General features: G+C 43.2%; 1 protein-coding gene across 3 annotated transcripts in view; it reads right to left on the bottom strand.

Annotated features, from left to right (window-relative positions):
- Positions 1–13,474, bottom strand: part of LOC138492082 (beta-1,3-galactosyltransferase 2-like) — a 222,967-nt gene extending 209,493 nt beyond the window's left edge. For all 3 annotated transcript variants that reach the window (XM_069619044.1, XM_069619043.1, XM_069619042.1), the window contains exon 1: positions 13,004–13,474. The gene's annotated coding sequence lies outside the window, so the exon portion shown is untranslated. The remainder of the gene's footprint in view (positions 1–13,003) is intronic.
- Positions 13,475–13,935: the final 461 nt, after the last annotated feature.

The following is a 13,935-nucleotide window of genomic DNA, read 5'->3' on the forward strand; positions in this document are numbered from 1 at the left end:
GGCCTATGCTAGTATTCCAGATAATATCAAGCAATCCTTTAAGGACAGCGTGCTAATCAATGGATTTGACACTCTTGCCCTTAGGGATAGTGGGGCCAGCAGAACTGCGGTGGATTCCACTTTGGCAAACCAAGAAGAGCTTGCCAGAGCTCCCTTGATGCCCACCAAGTTAGCTGATGCCCCCCTCTCAAGTTCCCCAATAATCCCTGTACATCCAACCATTAATGGTACAGTAGTAAGGATTCATGTGAGTGTTCAGAGGAAAGTCGCTGGAAAGGTTCAGCTGGGAAATGACCTTAGAGACTTAGGTCTTGTGGAGGACACAGCCGAAAGACCATGTACAAGGTCAAAAACAAAGGCTGCCCTGGCCAAGTCCAAGGCTCAAACAAAGCCAAAGGGGAAACCCAAGGCTGAGGGAGTCTAGAAATTCAAAAAAGGTAAAGAACACATTCCTCCAAACTCACGTGCCACTAAGGTGGAGGTAGTTGGCCAAGCACCTGAGTGTGATGAGGAAGTGGTGCTGCCTTAAATTCTCAACCCACATGACCATCCTGAACTCCAAAGTTTATTAGTTGAAGGCGGTCCTTATAGGGAAGAGTTTAGTAAGGGCTAACGTGAGTGCCCATCTTTGGAAGGCCTAAGGAGACAGGCCTGTTCCCAGCTTTAGGATGAACCTCATGGGAAACATATAATTTATTGGGAAGGTGGGCACCTGTATAGTGTGCCCACAGAGTCTACTCAAGGTGACCATAGGGCGATGGTGGTCCCCCTTCAAGCAAGACTCTTCCTCCTACAACTAACAGATGAAGTTTCTCTAGCTGGTCACCATAGGATCAAGAAAACCAAGAAGAGGCTTTCCATGCATTTCTACTGGCCCAAGATGAGGGTCCAGGTAGAAGGCCATTGTAGGAGTTGTGCCACTTGTCAGATTTCTGGTAAGAGTGGCTCAACAATCCAGGCTCCATTGGTGCCACTCCCTGTGGTGGGGGTGCCATTTGAAATGGTAGGGATTGACATTGTTGGTCCCCTTCACCTTCAGAAATCCTCTGGCAATAGGTTTATCTTGGCGCTGGTTGACCATGCTGCCAGATATCCTGAAGCCATCCCATTGAAGACTGTGACTGCCAAGTCAGTTGCAAAAGCATTACTTGGGATTTTTACTAGGGTTGGCTTCCCCAGACAGAGCCAGCAACTTTATGTCTAAGCACATGCAATCCATGTGGAAAGAGTGTGGGGTCACTTATACGTTTTAATCGGCTTATCATCCACAAACTAATGGCATAGTTGAGATGTTTAATCGAACTCTCAAAAGCATGATTTGGGCTCTGGAAGAACCTCAAAGGAGAATGTGGGATCTCCTGTTGCCATGCTTACTATTTGCCTGCATAGAGGTACCTCAGCAGGGTGCTGGTTTCAGCCCCTTTGAGCTTCTTTTTGGTCACCCTGTTAAGGGGCCACTGGCCATAGTCAAGGAAGGGTGGGAGCTCCATACTCCTTCCATCACTACCAATGTAGTGGACTATGTGCTGGGGTTAAGGAAAAGAATGGTCCTTCTAATGGCTCAGGCCAGTGATAAGTTGAAGGCAGGTCAGGCTCTGGTGAAACATTGGTATGAGCAGAAGGCTTCACTTATTCAGTTCACCCCAGGCCAAGATGTCCTGATTATGAACCCTATAAGTCATAGAGCCCAACAGGACAAGTGGTCAGGCCCTTACACAGTTGTGGAGCAGCTGGGTGGCGTGAACTATTTAATGGACCTTAGGAGGCCAGGTCAGGCCCCCAAGGTGTTCCACATAAACAGGCTGAAGGCTTTCATCACTAGGGTGAAATAGCAGCACTACTTTTGGCATCGGAGAGGAAGAGGAATCAGAACCTCTGCCTAACTTGTTCCAAGTTAGCCCTTCAGATGGCTCAATTGGGGGTGTCAAAGTGCCCCCTCACCTGACTCCTACACAGCAAGAGGAAGTAAGAACTTTGCTTAAGCAGTTCTCCCCCTTGTTCTCACTGACTCACCTTGGTGCAAACACAAAATTGATACAGGGGACAGTGTACCTCCTACCGAAAGTAGGGTGCAGGATGTCAGAAAAGATAAGAGGTCAACAAGATGTTGGATCTTAGTGTGATTGAACCCTCTAGTTGTCCATGGTCCAGTCCTGTGGTTCTGGTGTCAAATGCAGGTACCTCTGAACTAAGGTTTTGTGTGGATTACAGGGCTCTCAATAATCACACCAGGACAGATGCTCACCCCTTGCCTAGAACGGATAAGCTGGTGGATACCGTGGGTACCTCAGCACATTTGACGTCACTGCATGAAAAAAAATGCACTCTTGAAAAAAAATGCTATCTAATAAACAGACAATGCTCCCTGTTTCCCCAATACATGTGGACAAATTGGAAATATCACACTCAGAAATAACCAAAGCATCTTCACCACTGATTGACGCCTGTACTCGCGATGTGGACATCACTCTTCCTAGTGTTGAATACTTAGCCACCACCATGGAATCGCAAACCAGTATACCTCTGGATGATTTGCTATTAAAGGATTAAAAATGCATTGTATTCGCCTTTTGCCTTATCAAGATTATGAAATGATGAAATGTGAGCATAAATTATGTGGGAGGATTTGGGGGGAGCCATTGGTGACATTTACACATGTAGCCAAAGGCACCAAAAAAAGATCAAGGGTAGTTGTGTACACCACCATAACTAATTTTCATTGTCTGCTCAACCTATACCTGGAAAAGTGCCTGCTGGAAATGTACTTTGTTCATCTGTTTTGTTGTTTAGCGGATCAACGTATAGTACAATTTCACCCAGTACTACAAATATCAGAAGGATTTATTGTGCCTCGCTATTAGCCATGCATGGATACTCAAACACATGTCAATGGACAATGCTCTCACTGCCAAAAGGCTCTGGCTTGCTGGTGACAGACAGTGTGACAGTCCAGGTTTTTCTGCTAAATACTGCACTTACCACTTCCAAGACATGGAAACAAAAGAAATGTGGAGTTCAGTCTTTGTGCAAGTATCTGAATGTACATCTTCTGTTGCCATGGAAAAATATGGTTTCATTAAATCCATTCAACTTCTGCAATCCAGAGCAATGCAAATATACCTGATAGCCACTGACAGGCATGTTTCAATAGCCAAGGCCATGCAAGAGCAGTTCCCAGACATGAAACATCAATATGATGTATGGCATGTCGCAAAAACAATTTTCAAAACAAATTACAGCTGTTTGGGGAATAAGGCTACAGAATTTTTTGTTTTATTGGTCACAGTCTATCAGCAACCATCTTCATTGGAGCTCAAAAACCTGTGATGGATCTGTAGATATTCTGCATGAAAAATGGCATTAATTGATGCACCATTGTTCTCACATGCACTCTTGGAAAGAAAACAAACATTTCCACTAATGTGCACATGGACCATTGAGCAAGGAGCAGGAGCATAAGAAAAGGTAGTTGGTTTCAGGCTCCCCTCCTCACACAGCACTTGAGCAGATTGTCTATGACAAAACACTTTCAAGAGACATGAAGGGACTCTCTGAGTTCTGCTACACTGAAGATTTGGATGTGTTCCATAATATGTGCCTAAAGAACAGACCTAAAAGGTTGCATTTCAGCTTAGACGGTATGAAGACCAGAACAAGACTGGCTGTACTTGCACACAATGAGAATATTGGAAGGGAACAAGCAGAAACAACAAGAATGTTCAGGATGCCTCGTTAGAACAGGGAATTTACCAAAAGAAGCAAAGAGCTGGTGGCAAAACCAATCTTCCAACAGATGAATTTTGAATTTGTGAAAGATCTGAGTAGGAATGTTCTTGCCATGCAAACACATGGAATTGATCAAGATTGTGTTTCCAGGGCCCAGTCTATGCCACAGAACATTGCAAAAGAGGTTTGCCCACCCAAACTTGAACTTCATGAAAGGTTGACTTCAAGATTCAAATGATATGTGGCTCTCTTCACAATGTTTAACAAAGCCAGTTTCAAGCTTTGAAGAAACGTTTGGAAACTGCTTTCATTGTATAATAAATGGAATAGTATGTCACTTGAGATGTATTTTTTAAATAATGTATTTTTAATTAATTACTGTTTGTGAAGTCATGTTACTAGAAAGGCCTTAACATTTCTATTTTTCTTTGATTTTTGTATGTATTACCATCAAAACAATAATTGATTACAATAAATGTCGGTCTGATTATTTCAAGAATGTGACTCAAACCAAATCAAATGTAGAAGAGACTGGTGAGCTTAAAACCAACAGTTACCAGGAGCTACTTTTGGCTCCCCAGGCCAACTAATGTAATGCTGTAAACTAGCTCCTTGTTCCCTATTGGTAGCTCCTGGTGACCGGTCACTGATGGATACCCAGAAGCAGCTTGTAATTCCTGTTTATCCAATCCTAATTTCAAGTCCATCCCCGTCCTCGCACTTCACATGTGGTCTGCACTCCATGCTTCCCCTGGCACTTGTCCACCTGGACTCACCTTAGCACTTGCCTAGCCACATTGTCCCTCTTCTTCCCCTCCTCCTACCCCTGCACTTGTATAACTCCTCTTGCCCTGCACCTCCCTCCCACCCTAGCATTTTCCCTTCTGCCCCGACCTACATCTCCTGCCCTCCTCAATCCCCCCCCCCCGCACCGCTTGTTACTGCTCTCGCATGATACTAATAACACAAGGCCTAGTAGGACCATTATTGTTTTTTTCTTCCCTGCTCCCCCCATTTTTTGGTCTCTCCTTGAAACCACATTTTTTGTATAGGCGCTTTTCAAATAACCAATAACTGAATAACATAAATTAAGTCTAACCTCGCTGGAAAGTAGGAATCATGATAATTGGCAGCAGATAGCAATAGACTAAAGGTTTATGTGCCACAGTGTTAGCCAACATTGAAATAACAAGCAAAGGAATATGGGCCTCATTACACGGAAGGCGGTGAGCCATGGCTCTATTAGCGCCATGGCTCATGCCGGTAAAATACCGGCACCGCCTTGACGGAAAGGGGATTTACCGCCCCATTCCAAGGTTGGTGGGGCGGTAAATCCCCCTTCCGCCATTGCCCTTCCCATTCCCATTTCTGCCCCATAGGGCTCTATGGGAATGGGGAAGGCGCTAATTACGGCATAGCAATTTTGCGGTGCCGTAATTAGCTCCGAGGTCCCTTAGCGGGTTGGTTTTTAACGCCTGCAAAAAGCAGGCATTAAATCACCAACCCGCAAAGGGACCTCGTAGTACGGCGGTAAGGGTTAACGGTCACCGTTGCCATTAACGGTGACCGTTAACCCTTACCGCCGTCCATGTAATGAGGCCCTATGTCTTGCCAATGTTCACTATGAACATGCGCCTGTGGCCTTTGCACATTTACATCTTACTGTGGAGGACAACCAGGCGCGCCTGCATAAATGCAGAAATCAATATGATTGCTAGAATAGATATACACAGAAACCAGTAAGCCTTTCAAAACTGCACTCATTCTAGGCATGCTTGAAATTTAGTGATGTACATTTGTTTTTCTTTTTATTGTTGCTCATTGCATGTGTTGTCCTTGCTGCAACAGTCCACCCGGCCTTGTGCGAAATCCCATCCCCCTCCCTTCTCGGTCCATCCGTGCCATCTCTATATATTAACCCACCACTTTTGTATTTGAATTCTGTTTTTTTCATAAAATAAGTGGCCCACTTTGGCCAAAAAACCTGCCCCACAATATTAATTTTGCTTTTGGGGGGGGGGGGGCAATTCCCTAGTGAAGAACATGGGAAATCCGAGCCTGTCTGCACCTCGCCAAAGGTCATCTTTGAAAGAATACGTAAATGTTGTGGGACCAGTCACATTGATACCGTTCAAATGGAAGCAAATATTTTCATATGTGGGATATTTGAAATATTTAGTTGTTTTCCACTGCACAGCTTGACAATAATAATGTTTATTTTTGTGGCATGTGTTCCCAAAACGAAACTCTCTTTGACATGCTATGAACGCTGGATGAAGGGTTACATTGTTATTTGTCCTTGAATCCCCCGCACTAACAATTTGAAAGCCAAAATGTGTCAAATAGCCACAAAGAAGTGATAAGATTCACTATATTGAAAGCTTACGCAGGAAAGTTAAGCAGGAAAGTTAAGTTTCTATTACTGGGATCTATCTTTCGAAGTAGTTGTTCATCAGTCACTTAGGGAGAATGGAAACACAAAGTACAATATAAGCAAAGTTTTAAATAATATTTATGCAAGTGAGGATGGCAAGTGTGCTGTATGCTACATGATTAATGTTGTGACGGATGAATGTTCAATTTGACGCAAATAATATACAGCATATGTGTTAATTGTAACATAAATTGATAGTTAACAAAAATATGTACTGTGTATATACAATTATAAATTGGGTACTAAAATATATTTTCCCATTCTCGATTTCACATAGTTATGTTATACCAATGTGCGCCTGTCATGGGTACAGTTTACCGGTCGACGGCTTCTTGAACTGTAATTGGACAATAATCATGAACAACGCATCTGTGATTACCGTTATCTGGGACGATCGCGAGACACCAATCTGTCCTTTTGCGGTTGCAGTGATAAGGAGCATCATGGCAGCCTATAGGTTCTGAAAACGTGCAGATGTGAAAGTGTTGCATTTGGAATTTAAACCACTAATTTCTTCTCTGTAATGGAACGCCATGTGCGTTGATCATAAATCAGGGATGGAAGATAATAACTTTCTGTGAAGAATGCAAACACAGGGATTAATCAATCGATGAATGGAATCAGCATTATAAAATTACCGTTCACAGTTAAATAAAAAATTAGAACCATGCAATGTTGGCTAGCTATAACCTCTATTGGAAAAAGCTACCCGTGTTTTCATGGACTTAATTACCTCTTTTCAGCGTTATGGCAAAATGAAAAGTACTTGTTACGATCCCGACCATTGCTGTTTTCATCAAAATAAAGTTTTATCATTTTTGTGAAAAGAAAGGTTTTGCGTCTGTTGGGGATGTGTGTGTTTATGTTCCAGGTTCTGCGTTAAATAACGTTATGACGTTGGTGATGATAGGGTACGTTTGGCTGCGCTACCCACTAGCGTCATTAAAATAGGTGGAGCTCATAGTGAGCACCTGGTGATGTCAGCGTCAGGGGCGGGTGATCTGATTAGTGCATAGAGGGCACTTGAACTTAGAGTGATGGATCAACGGATAACATTAGCACAAGATGGCGGTACCCAACCTGTCGTTTTCGCATGTGTTAAAGTGAAAAAAATGCAGGCAATTTGCATTGAAAATGTTTTTAAGAATTATCAATGCATGCTCTAAAATGGTTTATGGTCATTGCATCGAATTTTTACCATTGACGGACTATTCCATTGAAAGAATTGCATCGAAAAAAATTGCATCAAATGCATTTTTAAAACAATTATTTAATGGGGGCGATCCTCCATGCCCCCATTTTTTACCCTTTAAACCCATTAAAATGAAACTAAACCCTTTACCTTTAAAAAACATACGTTCGATGCATATTTTTTCGATGCAATTTTTTCAATGGAAAGTCATTCGATGGTAATGGTTTAGATGCAATGACCAGATACCCTCTAAAATACATGCCGATTGATTGGGCCAATTCCATTTCTGACTGAACTACCCCTTTAATTATGTTAATTGCCGCAATCATCTGCAGAGGGACAACAAACTGAAAGGTCGGATCCAGGGAGCCTTTGATAGTTAATTAGGCTGGCCATGGCTGGAGGAAGGTTTTAGCCCTCCCCCTTCTGAGATGCATCGTGTAGTCCACCTGTCAGATCCCAAATAAATATGACAGGGAGCGCTGCGCCTTTAGGCTGTGTCGACCCAGAGTACACGGGTCTATGTGTATGTCGTGAAGTGAGCATAGGAATATGTGTGCGGATTAGCCCCACACATTTTCCAGAGGTTGATTTACTATCACTCAATTTCATATAAAATTTAAAAAATGCCCATGTGCGTGCAGACACTCCATTGCGGATGGTCGAATTCCTCACAACCTCTTCCGCTCATTGTGCTGTCCCTCCTCCTTGTGCTGTCCCTCCTTCCCCTTGTGCTGTCACTTCTTCCTCATTGCACTGTCGTGCCTCCCCATGAGCTGTTTTGCCACTCCCCTTGGCTGTCGCTCCTTCCCCCTAGTGCTGTCACACCTCCCAACTTGTGCTGTTGCTTCACCCCTATTTGCCCTGTCACTCCTTCCCACATTCGAGCTGTCACACCTTCCCTCAAATTATGTACTTTCATCTAGTGGATTTTTTTATTCTTTCTCATGGCGTCAATCCCCAGCGCTGCCTTTCATTCCCTCCCATGCCATCATGTCTTACTCTCTATGATGTCATTCCTCATTCCTTCCCTCCATGCTAAATGTACAATGTAATAAACTATAAACGTCAGAATTATTGGTTTTGTCAATATTTCTTTTTACTGAGCGCTGTGTGTTTGTTGAGTATATGTTGTCATCCTAACCACTAGATTTATTAGTGTTTAGGATTAAAATGTCTTCAGGGAACATATGGCACTGGCAGGCCCATCCACCCTGCTAGCCACGGCCAACGGAACAGTGCGGCCAAAGCACTGCACCGAAACGACCAGCGCCTATAGGCTTGTCCTGAACCATCCTTATCCGAGTTAGACATTGGGAGTTACATTAATTGTTTTATCAATGAAGAAAGCCAAAGTATCATAAAGAGAGTACATTGTTTGATTGTTGCAACATGTTATGATATGTTACAACATGCTGTTAAGGCAGCTCAGTAGGTTCAGTGCTTGCTCTTCTTCTGCTTCTTATTTCATTCTTACAACTCACCACAAGCCTATAGGTCTTAAGGCACACAAAGCACAAGAGGCACAAACACACAAAAAAAAATTAAGGAGAGCCAAGGAATGCACAGCACCGCAGAAAGCCAGCCATTATGAGAAAACATTGGTCAGAACAGAAGTCAACAACTAATCCTTTTTATTAAACACATGCGTTTTAACATCTCTCTTAAAATCAGCAAAGTAAAGGATAGCTGGTATTGAGGCTAGCAAACCATTCCAGACTCACAGAGCCCATGCATCAAACCTCGGGCCCACAAACTTCTGAAGTTTGACGCGTGGCTGAAGGAGCTTATTATCTCCATTAATAATAATACTAATTTTATTGTGAATTAGTCATAAATCTCAATTTAACACAAACAAATCAAATCAATGAAATCAATACACTATCACATTGATTAATGAATTAATAGAATAGAATTAAATAAGCACCATAGCTAAAAGAGAGAGTAAAAATAATCATACTTAGTAAAATACAATACATGTTGGCACAATAACTAACAGAAAACGTATTCCATCTAAACTCCTTCACATGTATCCTCTATGAGATTCACAGTGACTAACACATATGCTCAAAAATACCCCAAGCAATACACAATATCACAGGCACCAACATGTAATTTAGACATGGAGAGAACAGGTCACCTATGTCATTCCTTTCATAGCATAGTGCATATTTATGGGGACACGCCATAACCTGCCCCCCCCTGCCCCTAGGCTATATGTTCATGGAGCAGAGAAGAACATCCTGGGCATTACTGCCAAGCTCAAAATACTGAATAGACCCCCCACAAACGGGATGCAAACTGGATCTCAAGGGGGTGTCTAATCCGGCAATAGGTTCCTGACATGAGACCATACCCTAAATAGTGCCAGCTGGGTTGCAATAGTATCAGGGCATACAAAGAACAAGAGGTACAAACACACAAAAAAAACAATTAAGGAGAGCCAAGGATGCACAGCACCGCAGTAAGCCATCGTGAGAAAACATTGGTCAGAATAGAAGTCAACAACTAATCCTTTTTATTAAACACATGCGTTTTAACATCTCTCTTACAATCAGGCAAGTAAGGGATAGGTGGTATTGAGGCCAGCAAACCGTTCCAGACACGCAGAGCCCATGCATCAAACCTCGGGCCCACAAACTTCTGAAGTTTGACGCGTGGCTGAAGGAGCTTGTTATCTCCATTAGAACAGAGTAGTCTCCTAATGGGAGCAACCTTCAGTCGGTCACAAAGATATTGAGGTGCATTGCCAGACCTACATTTATGGGTCAAGGTGAGCATTTTACGGGCAGCTTGACTGGTAGCCAGTGGAGTGCTACTCTAGCAGATGTAATATGATCACTCCTACTAATGCCCCGCATGGCCATCAATGCCCCATTCTGGGCGGTCTGGAGCTTTTGCAAATTGGTGTTAGAGGTGCCTGCAAATAAACTGTTAAAATAATCCAGTTTGAAATGTACTAGGATACTGGCTAACAGTGATTATTTTTTTCAGATAGGTAAGATCTAATCTGTCTAAACAATTTGAAACATATTCACAGGTAGACCTCAGATGAAGTGTATGTTTCTGCAAAGAAAGTTGGAAACCCAGATACACACCTAACACCTTAACCAAGAAAGCCACTGAGATAGCACAGTCAGCCATCAGAAACTGTTTATAACAAGGCTCCAATGTTTTCAGCCGAGGACCTCACCCAAGATCAGGAGTTCTGTCTCATTGTCATACAGGGAAAGTGAACTGACAGCCATCCAAGATTGTATTGTTGTGTAGATCTGATTAATAGCCTCTGAGTCCCAGACATAATCACCCTTAAGTTTGAGGATGATCTGGGTATTGTCAGCATAACTGGTATAGCTTACACCATGACAATCCAAAAGATCAAACAAGGGACGGGTGTGTATGTTATATAATGTCCGTGAGAGGCAAGAACCCTGTGGCACCCCACACTGCAATGAGCAGCTCTAGTGCCTGGTATACAGTTCGACTGTCTTATGTGAGGTAGACCCTTTCAAATTAGCTAGCATATCACCAATTAAAGCAAGGGGATGAGCTTAACTCACGGATGCCATGACAGCAAATGCCAAATGGATAATCAAAAAAGTAGTCAGCAAAACAGAATAAGTATGATGTTATGTTATGTTACTTGGCATTTGTATAGCGCCTTAGGTATCATTGGTATGACCTCAAAGCGCTTGTAGGTTGAACGACCTCGTGAACCGCAGTTCAAGTCAGTAGAGAGAGAGAGTGTTGTACGGTGCGTGGGCGCACCAGATATGTGTGCAGCTGGTGTGGTTGTTGCATGATATCCGCTTCTTAGCAGTAGGTGTGGTGCTGAGGAAACCAGTTGGATGTATTCAGTCTGGAGGGTGGACACCCAGACTGAGTTCTGGCTTTGTTAGGCCTGAGGGGACATCTAAGCTTGCCGGTATGTGGTCAGCTAGCTGTGTTTTATTAGGATGATGAGTTATTCGTCGGGTAATGTTAGTATGAGAACAGCTAGGTTGAATGTATCATAGCATAGCTGTGTTCTAGTTGAATGATAGTGTATAGGAGAGAGTAAGCGTAGTAGTGTGATATGGTGATTATCAGTAAAGCGCCTGCGACCAAGCACGAGAGCAGGACAGGGGGCGTATATAGCGGCATACGTATATAAATTGACAGGATGGATAGGGTAAACATGTGATACAGATAACATGGGGATACAGGTACATAGCATATACATAGCATAAATAGGAGATACAGAAAGGTATTGATAGAATGAGAATAGAATATCGAAATTTGCTGGTATTACAAATTGCTCTCATTGTACGTAAAACTGAGGGAGATTACAGTTAAATAATTACAAACATTATTTCTCTGTACTGTGTGTGCTGTGGAAAACATGGAACACTTCCCAGTACTGACAGTAAAGCATTTTGTAAAGGTCTAAAATGCAACTACAGTTAGCCAAATATAGTCTGTCAATGATCATCTTATATGGCATGATGTAATTATTAAACATACAAAGAAACACACTACCTTTCTACTGCTGGCACCAAACAGTGCAAAGAGGCTCTTGCCGAAACGCTGACACGTCAGCACGCCCGGACAAAAACTGGCACAGACCGGCTTCCCTACAGCAGCACTCATGTGCCTGACCAGGTGTAAAAACCAACGTGGAGCACACTGGGACATGTAGTCCCACAGATTGTTATGGAGGTTATCAAGGCAGTACAAGGTGCTTCCTAGGTATAGATTTCTACAGAACATGCAGCGAGCAAACAAAGTGCTAAAAATTAAGTTTAGCAAACAACGACTTAATAGGCAGCGAATTCAAGGAAGATACCGGAAGAAATCAAGATTAAACGTTGTTTGTGGATGATAATTATACATTCTATGTACATCGTTTTGGCGAAAGCGCTATATAAATATCAAATCACCATTCAGTCATATTGAAGATTTTTCATTGGGATTTAAAAAAATAATGCTTAAGAATCATGAATTTCCTTCAAAAGAACTGAGGAACTGAAACCTGCATTGACATTTTTTTTTAAAAAATGTGTAATGTAGTAGATTTTTTTACTGCACATTATTTATTTTTAACACACCTTTCAAAATTAATTGTATATACTTGACATTGGGCCACATTACAAGTACGACTGTGAGAAAAAAAAAGTGCTAACGTTACCACAGCATTACCGCACCGCTGTACTACAACTTTGGTGGTGAGGTGGGGGATTTCCATCCAGCTAAGAACTGGAGGAAAATCCACCACTTTACTGCCCAACAAAATCAGCAAAATCAGCAGAATTACTGCCAGTGGTCATTCTGCCGAAATTCGAATGGGGAATTACACCACCTGCTACCACGTAATATCGCAGGACCAAGTGGCAGTAACGGTAAATCCGTTTGTGGTATGTCGGTAGCACCAAACTTGTAATGAGTCACAAAGTCTGTTAGGCCACTCTTCTAATTGCATTTACCCCATGTTTTTCTAGGTTTCTTAGCTACTTGCGAATCCGAAGCTGGCAAGACCCTTAATAGACCTGCCCGCAAGTATTGTTTCACAACGCGTTACCAGGTATCGCCCCCTCACCCTGCCTTGCTTTCGTGTGCACTCAAAGCACTGCTTTTATATTTCTGACTTTGAAATCAATATATATATTGTGTACCTTGCACGGGGTCTCCTTTCCAACTCTTGCTGTGTGCATGCGGACCACGTGCCCAGGAATTCCTTCTAGTCCGTTCAAATTCTCACAATGTTCAGTCAGAGAGTCACTCATGAAAGTGCCATCCTGGAGTCGGGAAATGCACTCACGGCTGCACTCTCCATTTGATGAAACGCTCTTCCGTAGACCGAATTGCTCAAACTTTGCCCCCAGGCAGCGCATTCACAAAGAGACCTGAATAAAGCAAGATTAAACGTTGTTTGTCCGATTTAAAATGGTAAAGGCAAGGAAAGGATCCTGCTGTCGACATCAATAAACACAGCCCCTTCTTCATCCAGGAACAGCACAGGCGAGAACCAGGGTTGCCTAGAGGTCAGCTGGGCCGGTCCGGGGCAGCCTCTCCACCCACATATCACCTCTCTGGCCTCTCGAGGGACTCAGGTGCAGAGAGGGATCTCTAGCTGATGTGCCAGGTGCTCGGGCAAAGAGTGGAGAGCCAGCGTGATGGGGTGTTTATAAAGAGAGGGAAGGGGTGTGGCCGGTGCACTGAGAGGCAGAGTGGAAAGGGGAAGGAGAGGTGCTCTGAACGAGGCAGAATGTGCGACTAGAGCCTGCTTCACAGAGATTCAGGGAAAGGGTACCCCATCGTGGAGTAAATCACACTTTTCAGAACAAGCCCTGCACGATGCCTTTAAAGCAACAGTGGTTAGCCAGTGCTTAATTTGTAAGAAAATAAGTGCCAGGGCCCAAGTATTTTCTAGCACGCTTGTGACACTGCAGGCGGGCAGGTCCCCACCATTGCTGCCACACCCATTGCTGCTCCCCACACTGGCAAAACATTTGAGGTAAAATACAGCTCTCACCCGGTTGATGGATGCTTTCTGTCATTACTTCATAATCAATCTGAGTCTGAGACAATACGTTCTGGGGCTCAG

The sequence above is a fragment of the Ambystoma mexicanum genome, chromosome 10 (assembly GCF_040938575.1).
Source record: "Ambystoma mexicanum isolate Mex_15411 chromosome 10, UKY_AmexF1_1, whole genome shotgun sequence".
NCBI classification, from domain to species: Eukaryota; Metazoa; Chordata; class Amphibia; order Caudata; family Ambystomatidae; genus Ambystoma; species Ambystoma mexicanum.